Raw genomic sequence first — 21755 nt, 5'->3', positions numbered from 1 at the left:
TCTGTCGAAAGCCAATGGTGTGCAGGTGCGACGTTGTCGGATTTCGCTTCCTTTTGGTACATGCATAACGTGAAACATACACACCGTGAAGCAAGAAATTAGGATATTGAAAAACAAATTCGATCTTACAAATTTATTAACGCTATAGTGACATATCATAAGGACTTACCTTTGAAATGGCTTTCTCCTAACTTAGAAACAAAGCTATTAGACAATGTCGCTAACTTGCATTGGATATTGTGAAAAGAAGGACATGCCTTAAACGTCAGTAGGTTTGAGCCAGATTATTTTTATAAGGAAAGAAAGAGTACAGATGAGGCGTAAAATCAAATCTTTAGCCTACATCAATAATTTCTCTGTTTAAACAAGTGTACTTCTGTTAAGAAAGTCTACAAATGTTAATCGGTGAAGAAATTTCCTGAGAATTTGGACTCGGTGAACACCCTTCCCCTGTGGAATCGCTTCTGATGCTTATCCTTACCTTATCACCATCATTGCGACTTTTGTCTAATAATTTCTATTGTTTTAACTCTATCATTTCGAGCTCCTCGTGGCTAAGTGGTTAGCGTACGCAATTTTCGCTTGAGAGACCCGGGTTCGATTCCCGGCGGGAGTTCATGGGTTTGGATTTCACGTTAACCTGTAGATCGACGTCTCATATAGCCTCGCTGCTGAAAGGAACGCTACACCGGAAATCAAATCAAATCAAATCAAATCAAATCAACTCTGTCATTTCATTATCCATTATTTGATGTGGTCTTTCCAGCTTCTTATTTGATATATATATATATATATATATATATATATATATATATATATATATATATATATATATATATATATATATATATATGTGTGTGTGTGTGTGTGTGTGTGTGTCTATAAGTTTTTTTTTTTTAAAAAAGGCGCAATAGATCAATGTAATTGTAAAGGCTAAATAACTATACCTGTATCACAGTAAAAGTTTTATAGGAAATAAAGTTATAATTTGTTATATCAGTAACCGAATTCCGTATGGAATTTTATATTATTAACATAATAAATTATAATTTAAATAATTATGATCCATGAAGATTTCGTGGTGCAGCTGCATTAAGGCAAATCAATATTTTCCCTTACAGGGGAAAGGGACAATGACGTAACTAATGGGCCCATAATTCCAAGAGACCCACACCAAAAGCGGCCCTATAGCATTTAAGTTGCGAAAATTAACTTTATGATGTTACGATATTATTATCCACTTTGAGGTTTCAAATTAATTTACATTTTCCCTCAATATTATTCTATAGCAGTGGTTGAATTTCAGTTTAGCGTCCCTTTCAGCAGCGAGGCTATGTGAGACGTGGACCTACTGATTAACGTGGAATCCGAACCACATGAGCTTCCGCCGGGAATCGAACCCGGGTCTCCCGCGACAAAGGCGCGTACGCTAACCGCTTAGCCACGGATGAGCTCTATTCTATAGCAGTGGCGTATTTAGGGGGGCTTCCGGGCTTAAGCCTCCCGAAATCTTACCTACTGTAGTTAAATATATGAAATATCTTGCTGAATTTTCACATTTTCAGGGAAAGTTAGCAAAGCCGCCCCGAAACAAAATCGTAAATACGCCACTGTTCTATAGTCTGTAATATTTCCAGATTAGTGCCTAAAAACCATTTAATGAAAGGGGGAACACTTTATAGCTACTATAGCCTGTCTGAAATAAAGAAAAAGAATTTAACAATCTTATTTATAAAAATGAATGATTGTCCGGTATGCAAAGTCGCAGCGTTAACTTGATATACTTCAAAGCAACTTCATTGAAGAAACCATAGTCTGGAAGTCACCGTACACTATATAGAAGTTTTTGGGTTCATATCCTAAGGAGGGGGCAGAGAGCTTCGAAGGGGAAGAGATGGTTTATTTTTAATGAAATCTTTAAATTTTACGTCCTAGGGTTATGCCGGCTAGGTTAAAGGAGACGGGATGGTGAGAAATGTTGGAATGAAGAAAGTGGGAGGAAACGGGAGAACCCCGAGAAAACCCATGACCAAGGTGTTTGTCCACCACAAACTCACTTGGCGCGAGCTGGGATCGAACCAAGGACCCCATGCACCAGAGGTGATCGCTGTACCACTGAGCCACCGCTGCCCACGAAGAGGTGATTTAAAATTGATGCAAAAAAAATACGGCATCTCAAGATCCCTTCATGTTAGGAAAATGAAATTCAGTGCATATGCATACTCAGTTTTAAAAACAAGTGGACATACACATATGATGTACGATATGAAAAAAAGTACTATGGGGGTAAGACATCCCAAGCCTCTCTAGGGTTCTTGACTGGCTGACACCAAAAGCTAGCGCTAACGTGCTTGCAATTTGCCTATTTAAAACTATTATTGTTCCAATTTAGTTATTTCGAAGGGGATAGTGATAATGAACATCAACGCGCTTTGCTGAATTTTATTAAGATAACGGCCTTGACCATATTTAGATGTGTGCTTTAATATTTATGAAACTGCAAGTTAGTGATTCGGGGTGAAATTTAAATGTAAACAAATATAGCTTTTGAGTAATCATGATCTTAACTTATAGTGTACAGCGCATTGAAGGGTTGTGCGCAAAAATAATGATGCCACGTTACACAAATGATGCATACATGCCTCATACACTAAGTAACTTAAAAACTAGAAAGATTAGTGGTACAGCGCTGATCTCTGCTGCGAAAGGATTCAGTGTTCAACCTCAAACCATCTTAGCAAAAGCAATAGTGTCTTCGGTTTTTCTCGGACTTTCTGGTTTCTTTTATTTGATATAGAATGCAAAGCTCTTAAACAGAAAAGGGATTTCGTGTAAACCATTAAAGATGGACATTGAAGAAGGACTACTATAGTAAAGATTACTATGGTGTCCCCCATGTAGCTAAAAATCAATGGTCTATGGAAGACATGAGTGATTACTGGACAGCACAGATCTTGCGTCCCTTCCGTTGTTAGGCAGAAAACAAATTGGAATTACAGAATGGACCTTCTGTCGCCTACTTTCACCACTGGCTGTCGCGTGAGTAATACGTATAACTGCTAATTCCTCCATTTATCACGTGAACCCCTCAATTTCGATTGTAGTGGTTTGTAGGGGATGATGTCTTATTCCGTGCCGTCCCTTTCGCCGTAAATCTCTCCATGGACCACTGGGTTCACAACACGAGAACTTCATTGCTGTCCTCAGGGATTGGTGGAGGAAAGGCAGGGATTTTGTCGCAGATAGGTATGCAAGAGAGAGTCCACTTAACGAAACGCGACAGAGCACTGTTTTCTAATATCCAATGGAAAAAATAAGGATAACGCAAATCAAAATAGAATCTTTCCAAAGCAACATTTATCTTACAGATAAAGTAGAAGTGTTCTTTCTGCTATTTAGATATTTGTTTTCCTTTTCGTGTGGGAACGCATTAATGAGAAAATAAAAATGTTTGGGGCGGGAACTACTCATTACTGGAGCAATTTGTCTTCGCAAATAATACTGAAAAAATTAAATAAAATGTTTGAGTTTAACGTCCCACGTTATGCCCTTTAGGCTAAGGGACACGATGACTAAGGCAAATGAATGATGATGGAAGAATTCGTGGAATAAGAATGTTGGAGGAAACGGGGTTCTCTGAGAAAACCCACGGACACGAGGTTGTCCACTTGCTTGGCCGGGAATCAAACTAGGGACCCCCACGCACACCAGAGGTAAATGTCTACCACTGAGCAACCGTGCCCTCCCTCCAAAAAAATATTGAATAAATTGAGATGAGATTTTTTTACATGCTTATGCAACATCAAGGTTATGAAGGATAAGTTCCTACGAGTACGGTTTAAATCTGGTGTAGTTGACGGATGCACAGACTAACCTTCTATTCCCCATTCCACTATCTCGCATCCAAAGTAGCTGGATTAGAATAATTATCTACGCCACAGGCCCTGGCTTATGAAGAAATTAAAGTAAAAATGAGTGAAAAGTTATTTTTTTTCTTTCTTAATTATATGGCTATGTTAACTTGAAGGAGGAGAACATAGAGTTGATAGTTTTCAAAAAGTAATAAATATCTTAAACCTTTTGCGTTCCACGTGTCATTTTTCTATGTGCGTGCTGTAATACTGGTTTCATTTACTGCTAAAAGACTCTAAACCGTTATATAAGACATAGTTATTGTGCGCGCTTGAGAAAAGCATTCACATTACTGATAAAAACAATTATTTGCATTGTGGAAGATTTGGACGGAAAAAACGGAAATTCTGAGCTTCTGAAGGGATTTTATGCTGCTTCAGGTTTGCAACACTGATTCTAGATCAAAGACAAAAGTTTTCCTTTTCCGATCTCGAAAGAGATCTCGAAGTTGCTCATTGTTTATCGTCGCTCCCTTAGACCTGCCATCTATTGAGACAATACATTTTTTGTCTTTTCTGTCAGTAAAGTGCTGTCACCTAGGGAGAAATAGTAGAACTAAATCTTGCCTTACATCCACTAACAAATTTCATCATCTCCAGGATTAATACGACCCTTAATAAAGGATACATTTTCATGACATCCACATGGGTGTCATTAGTACGCAAGGGGTTAAGAAATAATGGTTCAAAAAGATATGGCTAGTTGGACAGAATTACAAAATGCGGAAGTCTACATCAGTGTTTTAGAAAGTATTCTTTTTTCGAATTTTTGTCTGAAATAGTGATATAATTCTCCAAATGTTCATTAAAACAACTGTTTGAATCTAATAATTGACATAATAGTTGTTCAATAATTTGCCTTTAGTCTATTCGAATAACTATTCGTCGAATCTTTTCGAATTTTAATTTTAACAGCAATATTTCAGAACACTAGTCACTCAATATAATCTGAATAATTAAATGGAAACATCCTATCGAATAAGGTTCGGGTGCGGGGAAGCATTCAAAATATGCGTTGAATGGGTTATGAATTCAGTTGGAAATTCTCTGGGAAAACAGACCTTATAGGTATTCTATATCGCGAATAACTTTGATGTTGGTATATGAGAGTAAGCTATAAGGTTGGAACTTGGTAAAGTACAGAAAATAAAAGATACGGGTTACCGCACTAAATTTTCTCGCTCCAATGTCTTAAGTTATCATGTTATACCTCAGTTATTGATGAAACATTTATTTGTGGAAAATGAACAAGATTATTAATCGTTTCGTGTTTTCCTCTAATTCTTCTGAATGGGAATTACATTTTTTTCATAATTTGATCTATCCAAACTTAGTTATTGATAGCATATCACTCGGGATTCGAAAGTTTTCACAGGAAAACATTTCACATGCCAACCAAGAAAGTCAAGGTCGATCTCCGTGCCAAGCTTGATAAACATACTACGATCCTATACTTTTCGTACGCCTTATTTTAGAAAACAGAATTTAAAAACACAGTGATAATACTACTAGTGCAGGGCGCCCATGTTGTACTTTCCAAGGGGGGGCAAGTATAAGCGACGTTTCAAATATAGTTTCAAATTTTGCTGTAACTAATGTAAAAATTCTATTGGGTTTTCGATATTCCGAAGTACAATTTCTTCTAGGGGAGGCAAGCGCCCCACTCCTTCCCCCTTGTTGGGCGCCCTTGTGCATCTCTCTCTTTTTTTTTTTTTTTTTTTTTTTGGCGAAATTAGGTTGGTTGATACGAGCACTCCCTCAAAGATCACTTGGGAGGGCAAAAATTCCACACTGATGATAACGTGTCGAAACATGCGTGCTGAAATGACTGAAAGATCGTTCCAAAGATTTCTATGCCACAGCAGGGGCGGATCAAGAGGGTCGATCAAGGCGATCGCCCCCCCCCCAGAAGAGGAAGCTTTCTTATTTTATATATATAAATAAAACCCATCCCAAAGCCCTTAAAAGTAGCATTATGACAATAGGGTGCAGCGTTTTACCACTTTTTTTTTCGGAACGAAATGTAATACCTGGCAAAAGTGGCCAACCCACATGGATATTACAGGTACAGATTTTTTTTTCAAATCGGATAATATCTTCTGTGAGAACTATTGCCTCAAAGTTTCAAAATTTCACTGAAAAGTAGAAAAAATACCAAAGTTCTTCATGAATTTTAGTTATGTTAAAGTAAACATTTTTTTGGTTAAGTACATGTTAGTTGCCTAGAAAACTGACATTTAAGTATAAAAATACCAGTTATTTGCCCTTGGGGGGGTAGGGATGCCTCCTCTGGGGCCAGAAAAGGGGGCAAATTCAGTACATTTAAGCGGTTGTGCAGGTCCTCGCTCACCTGGTCATATAGGCTGTCCAAGCGTCCCAGAGTCTACCACGTGGAGGTGGGTGCACGTAGGACTCCTGCGCCAGCTCTACCCAACCAACCAACCAACCATATATAGGGATGGATGAACTCATCCAATTCGTCACTGTCAGGAAAAATTGTCACAAATTGGGACTTTGATTGCAATTTAGACACAGCTTGCCTAGAAAGTAAGGATGACCTGATTATCCCGTCCCTAGTATCACTGCCACATACTCGAGAGGCTGCTTCAGTGACTAATTTCACTATCCGTTCTATTGCCATCGTGTGGCATGAATAGACGTTGGAGTACTATTCCGGCACAGTGTTGTCAGAAAGTGAAAGTTTGTCCACGAGCTATTTGTTTGATACCGTTCTTAGAACTGGTGGTACAGTTATTGAAATATCAGTGCTTTCCCAAAAAATCATTCCAGTGTAATCTTTCGCCTCAAAATTAAGTCTGGGAATGATGTTATATCTAATCTCTGCTTCGTGTTTTCGAGCACTAAGAATCTTATGTAATGCATCTTGTCGGACAGCAAATAGACCATCATTCATCATGGCGAAAAGAACATTCTCTGGGAGTGCGAGAAATGCATTCATCTGAATGGATGAACGGATTACAACCTGGTATTCATTTGGTAATTATCTAAACCTATGAATGGTCTCAAAGACGTGACGAGGACCATTAGCAATGGAAGACTTGAGATAAGTATCTCAGGTCGTTACTCAGTTTTCTGAGCTCTTTTGACTATGATGAGGTAAGTCACATTTTGTTGATTTGAATGAAACCACTGGAAGCTTTTCACAGTCAGATAGTTTTGAACCTATGGGACCTGTGTAAGAATAGGGGCTTGAATTAGTGCCAATATGCGTGAAGAGAGCTCGGAAAAGCAGTTCATTAAAATGCAAGAGACAAATAGCCTGTTAGTTCCTTTAATTTTCGACGTATATCTCCCTTCCAACCAGTGTTAGTGTTTGTTCCATCACACCCAAGAACCTCTACTTCATCAAAGCCACCTTCGATTTGGTTCATGATGTACTCGAAAATAGCCGTGGTCTTGTCATGGCCAGAGCCAGAGGATGGTGTCACGTCACCAACGTATTGAGAGTTAGGTTAAGCCACAAGTGATAAGTGCTCTTCTCTAACGATGCCTGCGTGTGTTTTAGTGTCTTCCCTTTGACCATCAAAGTATAGGCTTTTAATGGGATCATCATTTCGAGAACTTACTTTTAAATTACGAGCAACCTTAAGTTTCGCACGCTTTATTTTGCTCCTGTCCACAATTCAAAAAGAGTTATGTTGCTAGATTGTTGAGAGGTTATAATTCCAGCCTTTAAAGCTGCCTGAAGCACAGTTGATGTTATATGTGCCACAGCCCTTTTGATTACATTGTATCTCTGAGCAATCATAGCAGTTTCAGTCAAATCTAGCTTCGGTTTAGATGTTCTGTCTCTGGGTTTGGTCTCTTCCTCAGAAGAGCTTTCCTCTGCTTTCTCTTCAAGGTCTGCTTCATTGTCACTGAAGTCATTTTTGTGATATATTAAATAATAGTGACTTTTTTAAAAAAGAAATACACAATTTTGTGTGAAAATATTGTTTAGCAAACTATTGTCTATAACGACCAATTCATATAAGCTGAATGCAACAGTAACCAAATATAGCGCTTGAGAAATGGCGCCCAATTTGAAGCGTATCCGGCTCGTTCCTGATAGTGACGCTGAGTTACGCAGATCGGGACAGGAGAAGGGCGTTGCAGTATTGTGAGGTGGAGGGGTGGGAGTGTCATGGTGAAAAATAACAATGCTCTGCTACCACTATGAACCACCAGTAGAAGGAAAAGGCAAGGACGAAAATAGCTGTAGAAACGCTTAATTGTACTGAATTTGCCCCTTTTGCCGGCCCCAGAGTAGGCACCCCTATCCCAAGGCAGGGGCATATAACTGATATTTTGAGACTTGAATGTCAGTTTTCATAGCATCTGGCATGTATAAATCCAAAAATATGTTTACTTTAACATAACTAAAAATCATGAACAATTTTGGTATTTTTTGTAATTTTCAGTGGAATTTTGAAACTTTGAGGCAATAGTTCTCACAGAAGATATCTGATTTGAAAAAATCTATACCTGTAATGTCCATGTGGGTGGGCCACTTTTGCCAGGTATTACATTTCGTTCCGAAAAAAAAGTGGCAAAACGACCCACCCTAGTATGACAACCCACCGCCCCCCCAGAAGTCGGTCCTGGATCCGCCCCTGTGCCACAGGGGTATGGGCACTTCCACACCGGTGGGATAAATGTGTGCATGTACATAGGGAGTACCTTGAAAAAGAACAGTAATTGATTCACATGTTTTCCTCTCTACGTAACACACACACACACACACAAAAAAAAAGAAAGAAAGAAAGAAATACCGGTTATAACTCGAACGTCCCTCGTAACATTATCTTCCTGTCTTCTCCGTATTACAGCATTTGAAATATTCCATAATGATTACTTAGGTACCCATCTTCTCTCTATCTGGCCTCCTCCTCCTTATTTTCTCATAATTTTCAGTTGTTGTGCAGTGCTCCTTTCGTTCGACCATATCATGGCTATATTCTTTTCTTTTCATCTGTTTTAGCAATATTACAAATCTAACTCTATTACCAACAAATTGAACTTTCGTTGCATTCTCTTTCAGTCGTTTACCTAGCACCAGTTCCACACCATTACCACCTGCTTTCTCAATATCTAACTAGAACATCCTACATTTTCAGCGAACTTAAAAATTTCGTTACTGAATTCTAGATATATACAGGGTTTTCATAAAGTCTGGACGGATTTAATCTATATATATAAAAGAGAACGTACAATTCTTTGTCCGCTCATCACGCTAATACGGCTGAGCCAATTTCTTTCATTTTTGGGGGGTTATTAGGATTTGGGCCCTAGATGGTTTTTATCATATCACTTTAATTTTTAATTACCAGTGTCTTGAGATAATTGACCATTCAAGTGTCCATAACGTACAAATCCTTTGTTATTAGTTCATCATAGGTAAAAATAAACGTATTTATATGCAACCCGCATGACCGTGTCACTCGGCGGGTTAACATAAATGACAGGCGATATACAGCGGAAAATAGCTTGAATCTTCTGTTTAAAATTTTTTAATTGATTTGCTTATTTTTACAGACACTTTTACAATATGCCAGCACCGGGATGACCGCAGCGAAGCGGGGCGGGTTAACATAAATGACAGGCGATATAATGTTAAGATTTACTGCAATCTTCTATGGTTTTTATCATATCACTTGAAAGCGAAAAAGTAAAAATTATCTAAGTAACAAAGTTTATTGCGTTCCGGGGTGACCGCAGCGAAGCGGGGTGAACGCTGCTAGTTTGCTTATAATTTTCATAAAAATGCTCATAATGAAATCAAATAAAGTGCAAACGGTAGCGGAAGGATTAAATTTTTAGTTGGCAACACTGTTAGATAAGCGGCAACTCTGAACACGTTGAGAGAGGGAGAGGGAGGGCAACTGTCAGTTTCTTACCAAATGCCATCCTTTGTTGTTTTCATTGTTGTTTCAATGTTGACTGTGAAAAGTAAGTTGTAAGCTGAAAGTGGCATGCTAAGTTCTTGGAGACAGGAAGCATCCTGGACCGTCCTCGAAGTGGGAGGCCGCCAACATCGCCTGCAACAGTGAGCAGGGTAAGGCAAAGCATCATCAACAGCCCACGCCTACGCGAATGTGTGGACGTAAATGGCGCCCAGTTGGAGGTGTGGCGGTGAATGAACTGAGCTGGTGCAGATTACAGGTAAAAATTTAATCCTTCCGCTACCGTTTGCACTTTATTTGATTTCAATATGAGAATTTTTATGTAAATTATAAGCGAATTAAATCCGTCCATACTTTATGAAAATATATATATATATATATATATATATATATATATATATATATATATATATATATATATATATATATATATATATATATATATATATATATATGTGTGTGTGTGTGTGTGTGTGTGTGTCTCTGTTATTTGCGAATTTTTCAATTTAGAGTTCTCCATTCGATAGACCATCAAAAAGTAATGGAATTTTTCGCGTCACTCATACCGTTTGGCCAGAAAAGTTCGGATTTCGGGAGATTTAAGGAGCCATATCTCGGGAACCGGAAGTCATAGAGAGATAATATTTTGTGAATTTTTCAATTTTGGGCCCTCCATTTTGAGCAAGTGTCTTCGTAAAACAAGTACCGTAGATCGTTTTAACAGAACTCCTAAACAAAACATGTGGAAAAAATTTAGTACTCAAAGAAATTATAAATGGATAGATATATTACAAGAATTGTTTAATGAGTATAATAATAACGTTGAGTTGATTTTAAGTTTAACGTCCTCTTCAACAGCGAGGTTATATGAAACGGGACCTACTGATTAACGTGGAATCCGAACGATTAACGATCTCCCGCCGGGAATCGAAACCGGGTCTCCCACGCCATAAGCGCGTACACTAACCTCTTAGTCATAAAGGAGCTCAGTGAACAATTGGTATAAAACGTGTAGAAGTTAATAAGAAAAAATAATCCTTTTTAAGTGCGTTCTGGCAATGCTTTTGGCATTCTCAACTGGCTTCTTCTCAATTCTTCCCTTTTCACCATCTTCTCACCTAACTTCGCAAATTCTTGCCAAATTTACATTATTTTGTTTTAATCACTTCTTTAAAGGTTTTGTGATTTTTTTTTCTGCTTATAACGTAACCTATACAGTATTAAAGGGAAGTTAAACAAATAAATATGTAAAAATCCACAATAAATTTTAAAAGTATCACCAATTTATTTTGTTGGACACTTAAGACTTGCCCCTGTTGTTTGAGTTGAAGTTAGTTATAGGCAAGTGGGTGAATTCATGTCGTGTTCAATACAGGTTCGATACTATCGCTTTCCTAAAAATGATTAAACTTCCATAAAACCTAGGTAAAAATGATTCGAGTTAGATAAAATATACTTCTTATTTTCTTTATGGCTGCCCCACCATCCTCAATGTTTGAATTTGAAATCGATCAATTACAAGAGGATGGACCTTTTACGTCTTCCAGTCTATAAATAACGTTAAGCCTAATGCTTATAGTTTAAAAGGTTAAAGATCAATTCTACGTTAGAGGTTTGCTCAAATATTTAATGTGATGGATAATAAAACAATTTGATTCAATATAGGTCGTAAAAATTACTCAAATTTAACTAAATGTGTATTGTGTGTATATGTTTTGAGGCTTCTCAACTAGCTTATGAGGGACACCGTGGCTCAATGGTAGAGTGCTCACCTCTCTGTTTGATACCATTGACATCATCTTGTCCGAGGGTTTTCTCAGTGTTCTCCCGTTTTCACCCACATTCCCATTCCTCTAATTCTGTTATAATTTATTAATTATCTGTCTTCTTTTGCTTAAAGAGCATAATCGTAGGACGTGAAGCTAGAAATTTCATTTCATTTTAACTAACTCCATCCCTATCTCTAAATATTTTCCCTGAAGTCAAATTCTAGCCCCTTCTCTCTAAAGGTTAATTCACACGCAGTGCCGTTTTAATGTCGTGATCCAGAAAGTTTATTTTATTTTCAGAGTTTCACATTGAAAGCTCAGCGGCTTGTCTTTTTTAAATTCATACTTGACGTTTCTTAGCTGTGCCGTTCCCATGCCGTGCCTCAACTGGTCATCTTGAAGAGAAACTCGTCTGCCGCGATTTTTAGGCTTTCTTCGGATCACACAAAGCGACACGAAGTTGACCAAAACCAAAGGAAATGGGTAGAAAGCAATAGCGGCATGGCATGGTGTGTGTGGATGGTCGCGGCTATAGCACGGATGCAGCATGGCAGTTGAATGGCATGAGCATGGCAAACTATGTGCGAATTAATCTTAACACTTTCCCTGGCGTAGACGCGTTAACATGCCGGCGACAATCCAACCTTTCCCGGGCGTCGGCGTGTTTCACGCTTTGATATTGTTCTAGATTTAGTTGGGTCTGGCAACATTGCAAAACAGCAGACGTCGGTTGTACGTACATAATACACTTCGTAAATGTTGTTACGTATGTGTAAGCGTTAAGTGTCTCGCTTTGTGTGTGTGTAGGCAGACTGATTCATTGTTGAAGTAATGTAATCAGTTGATTTGCAATTGCTGCTCGACGCAAGAAAGAGGTGATTCCAGTTGATAAACTTTCAGAAGTAATAAATGAACTCTGTGTAGATGATGACATTGGCGACGAATCGATGATACCAGAACTGGAAGACAGTAGTGATGATGATACATGGGAGGAGGAATTTGTGTGTGAAAATGATGAAAATATGACTGACGGTGATTCCGAAAGTAGTTTGCGCACACAAATGCCAAGTACTTCATCTTCATGGCAAAGAGTTGATAATGTACCACATATTGTTGATTTCCGTGGGGATTCCGGGATCGAAATGGACCTGAAAAACAAAAACAGTACTTTGTCCTATATGAAGGAGTTCTTCGATGATAGTATGGTAAACTACATTACCACGGAAACAAATCGGTATGCTCATCAGTATCTGGATACTCATTATCTGTCTCCCCAGTCTCGGTACCGTAACTATAAAGATATAACAGCTAGGGAAATGTGGAAGTATTTGGGAATAGTTTTTATGACTGGAATTGATCAATGACCGGAAATTGAATACTATTGGTCAACCAGAGCTTGCTTTTATACTCCCTGGTATGTTCAACAAATGTCATTACGTCGTTTCCAGCAAATATCAAAATTTTTACATTTTGCCGACAATGCTAGACCAAATGACTGTGAAGACAGATTATACAAAGTTCGATATATTCTAGACCATCTAGTGAATAACTTTAGGACTGCATATATTTCCACAAAGATTTCTATTGATGAGGGTATGATCGCATGGAAGGGTCGCCTAGTCTTCAAGGTGTACATGCCGGACAAACCTTCTAAATACGGAATAAAAGCATACATGTTATGTGAATCTGCTACAGGGTACATTTGGAATCTAGAGGTGTATACAGGAAAATCAAGTCTCATAAAAGAACTTGTACTTGATCTCTTAGGATCGCAGTTGTTAGACAAAGGTTATCATCTATATCAGGACAATTTCTACAACAGCGTAGATCTGAGTGAGGTACTTCTGCAAAGAGATACATATGTATCTGGTACATTTAGGATGAAAAGAGGAGCCCCGAAAGAACTACAACTGGAGGCAAAGAAGCTTAAAAGGGGGAGTAGACGTATATGCGAAGAGGGCAAGTTCTTATTCATGTGTGAAAAGATAAGCGGGAAGTCAAACTGATTTCTACTATGCATACAGCAAGCATGTTTGAAATAGAGAAACCACGACAGAAAGGAGAGAAAAACGAAAAACCAGAAATAGTGCTAGACTACAACAAATACATGAAAGGTGTAGATAAAGCCGATCAGCTTCTAAAATACTATCCATGTTCGCGGAAGACAATCAAGTGGACCAAAAAATTTGTATTTGTAATTTCGCAAAGAAACTAGCCTTATGTGTTCTACTTGCTGTGTAGCTTTGTGCAAAATTCCCTGTTTCCATGCGTATCACACTAAGACAATATATTGAGTGGGAAGGTGAGGGGAGGGAAGGAAATGGGAAATGATTATGTAGAATAGAGGAGAAGGATGGTTAATAATATGTGATGTTGTTCATCACCAAAATGTGTGAATCATATTCATTTATTTTGATGTATCTTGGAACAATACAATAAATATGTGTACAGACAGAAAAACCCAAAATTGTCTTCCAGGACACGGATGTTTCCCTGTATGCGCATTGCCAGGGAAAGCGTTAACATAGCTATTCGGGGTAATTAAGTGAGTAGAATACGGATAGGGCGGCCAGTTTGTTTGCACTTTGGTTGAAAATTGGTTAAAATAAGCTGGAAATTAAATGCTAGGATAGACTAATAAGCGAATTTTAGGGATACTCTGTATACAAGAATCGGACGATGTATGCAAGAACTGACTACTTCTTGCTTCATTACGTAGCTAGTCACGCGCACATGTCAATTAATATTCCTCTGACGTATTTAAAACATTTTAACTTCCCTTAGTTTCAAGAAGCCAGAACCTTCACAGAGGGTTCAGGTAAATTTTGTATATATTCTCCCCTTTCATAAAATATAGCACAAGTTTTCTTTTAGATTTAACAATTACTCTTATCCGTTGGGGTTGAAATTATCAAGAGGACAGAAACGAATTCATCCAGTCAAAGAAAAAGGAAGGTATAGTGTTACAGCAACCATTTGGGGAGTATCTAAGAATTATTTTGGATATCTTGGTTGTGTAAACGTTTGTTTCAGCGTTCTTCATTGTCCATCATTTCATTCTCAATCGAACAATGAATTGGGGTTACTCCTACAACTTTCATTTACTCTGCATCCAATCTTTTTAATATATATATATATATATATATATATATATATATATATATATATATATATATATATATAGAGAGAGAGAGAGAGAGAGAGAGAGAGAGAGATCTATATATTGAACGACAACGTTTGTACAAATGATCGATTTTTATGTAATATTCCGCATACAATCTTTAAGGCCTTGGAAGGACATTTCGTCAGGGATGCTGTCTCTCGCCAACAATATTTAATATCTATCTATAGTAGAAATAAAGAGCCTATATAATGAAGGTGGCATTTCGGTAGGAAGTAGAATGTTTAGGTGTATTCGCTTTGGAGATGATATGGTGCTAGTTGCGGAATCGGAAAATAAAATCAGTAAAATAGAAAACTTGAGGAAGGGCTATATAGAATATGGGATGAAAATAAATGTTAGGAAGACAAAAGCTATTGTGACTGGAACAAAGCGGTTGGTGTCAAATATAGAAGAGGGAGAAAATAAAACAGGTGACTAGTTTTCGATAGCTGGGTAGTATTTAGTGATGATACGAAGTTCGAACATGAAATAAAAGCAAGGATAGGAATGATGAAAGAAGTCTTCAGGAGGAAGAAAAGTATATTTTGTGGGACCTTCAATAAAGACTACTATTGAATAAATCTTAATACTATTGATCTAAGGGTTATCGGCGTAGGTGATGAAGTACGTTGTGACAGCAACGCTTTGCTACTTCTTGCTTTTGTTTAAACTTTTCTACACTTTTCATGAAGTGTAACACATCTCAGTCCCTTAAGTTGACATTCGTTTCCATCTTTCACTTTAATACTGCAGTCTACTAATGTTTTCAGACCCTTTTCTTTTACTATACGTGTAACACCATCACAGAGAAGTATCTCACAGATAAAACATTTTTAAGCTGACATCTTGAACATAGTAAATGATCTAATAGACCTGATTACTTATTCTTAATCACACCTGCAATGAATGAAAATATATTAATTTATATTTTATATTAAAAAATCACTAAGACAAAATAGTATCAGATAATTTTCGTTAAAGTTCTACTACAAAGCAATGTTGAAAGAAAAATGCGTGATTTACCATGCCTATAACATCTAAATGGTGAATCCTAGAGAAAAAATGAAGAGAACATTTCTTGTAGAGAATTTAATGTAGATTATTTTTTTGTAATAACATGTTTCGCTCTAAAATGCTTACCATGCAAGATATTTACAAAAAACTAATTTTTGGCACCATTTTTCCAAGATGGCGGTCAAATCCGGGGTGGTAGAGTGGTGCAAAATTAGTATGTTGTTACGGACACATATAAAGAAGAAAAAAAATTGTTCCAGCTTTCCACCATTTTTTCCTTATTCGACCCTAAATTATCTCTTATTGACTGGCCTACACAATGAATTGATATAAATTGAAGACAAGATTATTCGTTTCAGAATTTTTCGAATGTGTTTCTAAAAAGTGGTGTGGTTAAATTCTATGCTTTACAGAAAGATATAATATATACAAATACACAGTCAATGCGTTACAGTTACAGTTGCGCCAGATAGGGACAGGTCAAAGTGATGGTTTAGAGGTAGGCCTTCTTTTCACATGCTTATGTTCGGTATCCGGTGAAGGATGTCTGGAGGAAACAAATGATTGATGATTCGAACTTCGTCCAATGACAGAGTTATTTGTAAATAGTGTTTTGTGATATTGATGCGACCTTGAAAACAGGGCATTTTTGTACCCAGGCCGAGCACTTGGATACCCAGACTCAACAGTTTGGATACCCAGTGCACTTCATAAATCTTTAAATTACTAGAGATACTTTTACAATAAATTACTTGAATTACTGTAAATTTAAAATTACTTCAATATACTTTGGTTTTGTGACTATGTGTACTAACTTGTATTCTGTGGATAGGTACAAAATTGGAGAGCTTCATTCTTGAAATTTAAGATATTCCTCTTTCCTTCGTTTCGCGTACTCATTTGTCTACCTCGAGATGCTAGCACTTTTATTCTACTCTAATAAAGAGAAAGTTAATAGACCACCTAAGGAGGTAGAAAGGTTGAAGCGAACTCTCACATGTAACGGTCCAAATGAAGTTTGGCTTATGTACCTTTAGAATAGTCTCTGAGAGAAAATAGCAGAAGAAAACAAATTGCCCTTTGGATATTTAATTTCTATGAAATGGAATTTTTACTTATCTTTAGCTTACAATACTGTTTGGTTTGTTACAATTAAGACATTATTTCTGATAAAATATTGTGAATAGAACTTCTACACTTTTGGGGAACACTTTGCGTTGCTACGATACCAGTTTTTTCTGACGTGGCAACCTTAGATCGGACACGACGAAATGTACAACAAGAGGGAGCTGCTGATTCAGTGTCGACGCTGATGGCTTTTTAGTGAAAACCTCTCACGCCCGCCGGCGCCAAATGATTAATGTCTCAGAAAGTTCTTCAGCGGCCTGGGTATACGGACAAAATCTCGCGGCCGAAACATCGCCGCCCAGAATCTCGCCGGCCAAAACCTCGCGGGACAAAATCTCGCCGGGCCAAAACCTCGCGTGGCCAAAACCTCGCCGCCCAAAACCTCGCGGGACAAAATCTCGCCGGGCCAAAACCCCGCCTGGCCAAAACCAAAACGCGAGGTTTTGGGCGGCGAGGTTTTGGCCACGCGAGGTTTTGGCCTGGCGAGATTTTGTCCCGCGAGGTTTTGGGCGGCGAGGTTTTGGCCAGGCGAGGTTTCGGCCTGGCGAGATTTTGGGCCGCGAGGTTTTGGGAGGCGAGGTTTTGGTCCGCGAGGTTGTCGCCGCGAGGTTCTGGCCGCGAGGTTTTGTACCCAAACCAGCGGCCTGATCTACTGCCTGATGTTCTTACAGCAAGGGTTATAGCATTAAGAAAACTGAATTTAATATTGGAGAATCCTTTTTCCGGTGGAAAGGAGGACTGCGTAGTTAGCAAGAACGTGGATGAAGATGAACAGAGGCGACAGTGCAGTACAACTCATAATATGCAAGTGACTCGTCAGAACAGAAACTGGGAAGCTGTTTGAAGAGAAGTAGTGCTGTCTTGCTTAAACTTCCTTGGCGTTCGACTGCACAGAGAAGATGATTACATTCCTAGCTCCATTCAGAGTACTTTGTCCGCATCTTCTATACAGTCAATGATAAATAGTGCTCGTCCATTAGTAGTAGCAATATTTGGAAAAGAAGATATACTATTACTAGTGGATAGTGCTGATGCAGGAATGAAATATTCTGACAAGTAAACCTTACGTTTGGGTGAATAGAGTTGCTGACTGAGACACATATGAGAAGTAATACTAAATGTGGTCAGTATTTCAGTGAAGTTGTAGATGCGAAGCTCCAGGGGTTTAGGAGGTACAGCTACCAGAACATCACATGGAAGTACAGAGTAGTTTTCATACAGTTGGAGGTAAAAGCCCTGTAAGACCTCTTATAATGACAAAAGGTGAATAACAAATATATGGGTACACATTAGGACTAGGGGGAAGTCATATACTAAGGGTATACCTGACAGCGGCCATCTTGAAATCCCCATTTTGAATTAAGGTTAAGTTTTTAAAATAGGAATAGGGTCATGTGATACATGATTTAAGGCGCAAATTTAATCAGAAGAACAATGGTGACAATTTTGATTTAGGCGCAATTGGTAAAAAGTTACAGGGAAATTAAATATTGTTGCGGCATATGTATTAGTCCTTATTTGCTATTAATAAGGGGTCAATGTTATGCGTTTTGTTTAAAACTTTTGTCTGATTCAAAATGGCGAATTTGAACATGGCCGCCATCAAGACAACTCTTACCATAGACCTAATATTTATCCACCTGCTTTTTATTTAATTATTATCATTAGCACAAAATTTACAAGGTGGGGTAAAGGACTAATACATATGCTGCAACAATATTTAATTTCCCTGTAACTTTTTACCAATTGCGCCTAAATCAAAATTGTCACCATTGTTCTTCTGATTAAATTTGCGCCTTAAATCATGTATCACATGACACTATTCCTATTTTAAAAACTTAATCTTAATTAAAAATGGCGGATTTTAAAATGGCCGCCGTCAGGTATACCCTTACTATATGATTTCCCCCTAGTCCTAATATGTACCCATATATTTGTTATTCACCTTTTGTCATTATAAGAGGTCTTACAGGGCTTTTACCTCCAACTGTATGAAGACTATTCTGTACTTTCATGTGATGTTGTAGTAACTGTATCTCCTAAACCCCTGGAGCTTCGCACCTACAACTTCACTGAAATACTGACCACATTTAGTACTACTTTCTCATATGTGTCTCAGTCAGCAACTCTATTCACCCAAACGTAAGGTTTACTTGTGAGAGACTGAGAAGACTATTACCAGTATCCTCTGGAATGCTGCAGAAACTTCTTGCTGCCTTACTTCCAACATCACCTCACAGCATATCAGTTGAACGAGCTGTTTCACACTATAATCAGCTTCGAAGTATTCATTGTTTGTCGATGAGTGGAAACACGACTAATGGTCGACTTATGATATCACTAAATGGAAAGGGTACTGCAAACTATGATAAAAGACTGACTGTAGCGGAGTTCTTGGAGCAAAAGGATAGACGAGATAGTGGTATCTATAAAAGGAGGGAATTTGTGAAGTTTTTCAAAATAGAATAATCTGTTATATTCAAAATCAGCATCTTTCTATCACATAGGTCTCTGATGCGATGTGTTATCGGTCAGTGCCCTTTTATTCGGTGATAGTAGATCATGTATCAATCGCCGTGACAGTAGTACAGGTTTTAAGACTATAGTAACTAGATGAGCAACTTACTCAATTACATTATAAACATATAATAAACCAAACAATGCAGAACACATTCAGATGTAGAGTGTGAAAATATTAGCAGGAGTGTAACTAATACCAACTGGGATAACACGCTTTAAAGCACGTGAGAAACCAGTGTGAAACAGGTTCAGATTTAAAGTGTAAAAATAATAGCAAAAGTATAACCATTAACAAATAGCCTAAAATGCTTTAATACAAGTAAGAAACCAAATAATATGGGACAGGTTAAAATTTGAAGTGTAAAAATAACAGTAGAAATTAACCAGTTTCAAGTGGAATAACAGAGACTAGGAATGAGAGGAGAGAAACCAAACAATGTGAAACAGATTGAGATTCAAAGAGTAAAAAATATAGCAGAAGTGGAACCACTAATAAAAAGGCTTGACGTGCTATGAATTAAACCATGATTAGATTTAAACCATAAAGATAAATTTTTGATTACGTTGTTTCTTAACCCGAGAAAGCCCATGCTAATTTTACCCTTAAAAGGCCCAAGGAGTGCCCCTGAGACTCCCTGCTGCATATACAAGCTACCTGAACCCACCGCGACCATTTGTATTTCCCGTCATTAATAGGAAAGGCTATTCACTACTTTGCTATGAAATCATTTGTCAAGGGTAATAAAAAATGAACTGTATCAAATAATTAGAAAAGTACATACTTCAATAGGAGCCTCAGAGTCACCCCTTAGGCCTTTACGTTAGTATAAAAAATAACCCTATTTTTTCTGAGGTAAAGTAAAAAAAATGCTTAGGAAACGCAATCAGAGGGTGTATTTCAAAGAGATAGAAGAATTCTAGAGCGCAAGACACGGCACGAAATACCTATTAAGAATAATGGCATTAAATTTGACCAGGGTGCCTCCGAGGCACCCCTTGGGCTGTCACGGGTTAAAAAAATAAAGTATTGGTAGTAATATTTAGTATTGCTATTGCATACACACGTATACACATAAAATGATTTCGTTAGGGAGATGTTTAAGTTCACTTATTGTTATTTTCTTGTTGAGTAGTATGTGTCTTGTATCCTCTCCATCTGTACCAATAGCGTTTCTTTGTCCTTGTCCCGTCTATGTCCAACTTAAAAATATGGATATAAAAATAAATAAATAAATAAATGAAGGTAGGAAAATATCCAATTATGATAGTCAGTACGGTTTTATCTTTAAGTACCGGCTTGAAGGTGGATCTGAGCCAAAATGTAAAAAAGAAAATGACCGCTCCTTCATTGATGGCGATGTGTTGAATAGGAAATGAAACGGTTAGCAAAAGTTTAACAAATACGTCATTTGGTATGTGATTATTTCAAAAGTGTACATTATACAAAAATTCACTTTAAAAAATCTCTGTGCGTTTGAATTTTGCTGGTATGTCAAGGGCCCTTTTGTGCGTGGATACCCAGTAGCGATTTCTTAAAAAATGCACTGTTTTAAAATATAAAATTGTCTTTTTAAAGACCATAAAAATGCGTCAGCGCTGACCAGTTTTGTGAGTACACCTACTAACAGCCCAGTAAACTGAATGTACTGACAGAGTAGTCGCCTCCGTGTTAAATAGTCCGCTTGTCACAATACTTCTTGGTTTAGTTTGATCTTGTACTTTCGATTCATCGTGGTGTATTTTCGCACCTGCTGTTCGAGTTGCGGAAATATTGTAAGACTTTCGATTTATTCTTGTAATGCTTTTGCGATTTTACACACTATGGCCTTATGCAGAGTAGTTTTTATGTATGATTAGCGTCAAACTAAAGGCCTGACTACTGCAGGAAACATATGTTAGTCGAACTCTTTAGTATGGCACTAATCACGCGTCAGAACTGTCTGCATAAGGCCCTATATCTCTTGCTTTCCACAGATTTAGAATATTCAAAAAGTGCTGAGAAAATACGTATCAAAACAAATGTAATGGTGCACTTGAAAGTCTGGACTTAATAATGACAGATTTCGACAACAATTGAATTTTATCTTACAAATTACTAATTTTCAAAAAAATTTATTTGAATCGTTGGTAATGTGAGCATTTTCTGCTCAACTAAACAAAAACTTGTAACGTGATCACAGGATAAATAAAATATTGATGTCTCTACAAGGTACAAGAAAACCCGTGGCTCTGAAAATAACACTAATAAACCAAATGGCTGTAAAGCTAATTAATATTGTTAAAAATTATGAAGTACCTGTAAAAACAGGAAAAATGAAACCTGCGGTACAGCAAGCGAGAAACCATA

At 37.6% G+C, this 21755-nt stretch overlaps 1 protein-coding gene across 1 annotated transcript in view; it reads left to right on the top strand.

Moving 5' to 3' along the window:
- The window catches only part of LOC145668089 (uncharacterized), a 428593-nt gene that overhangs the window by 113579 nt on the left and 293259 nt on the right, over nt 1–21755 (top strand). The gene's annotated exons all lie outside the window — the stretch shown is intronic.

Source organism: Thermobia domestica, chromosome 13, assembly GCF_964235325.1.
Source record: "Thermobia domestica chromosome 13, izTheDome1.hap1.1, whole genome shotgun sequence".
Classification (NCBI taxonomy): domain Eukaryota; kingdom Metazoa; phylum Arthropoda; class Insecta; order Zygentoma; family Lepismatidae; genus Thermobia; species Thermobia domestica.
The sequence above is the reverse complement of the archived record's forward strand: the minus strand, read 5'-3'. Positions and strand labels throughout refer to the sequence as shown.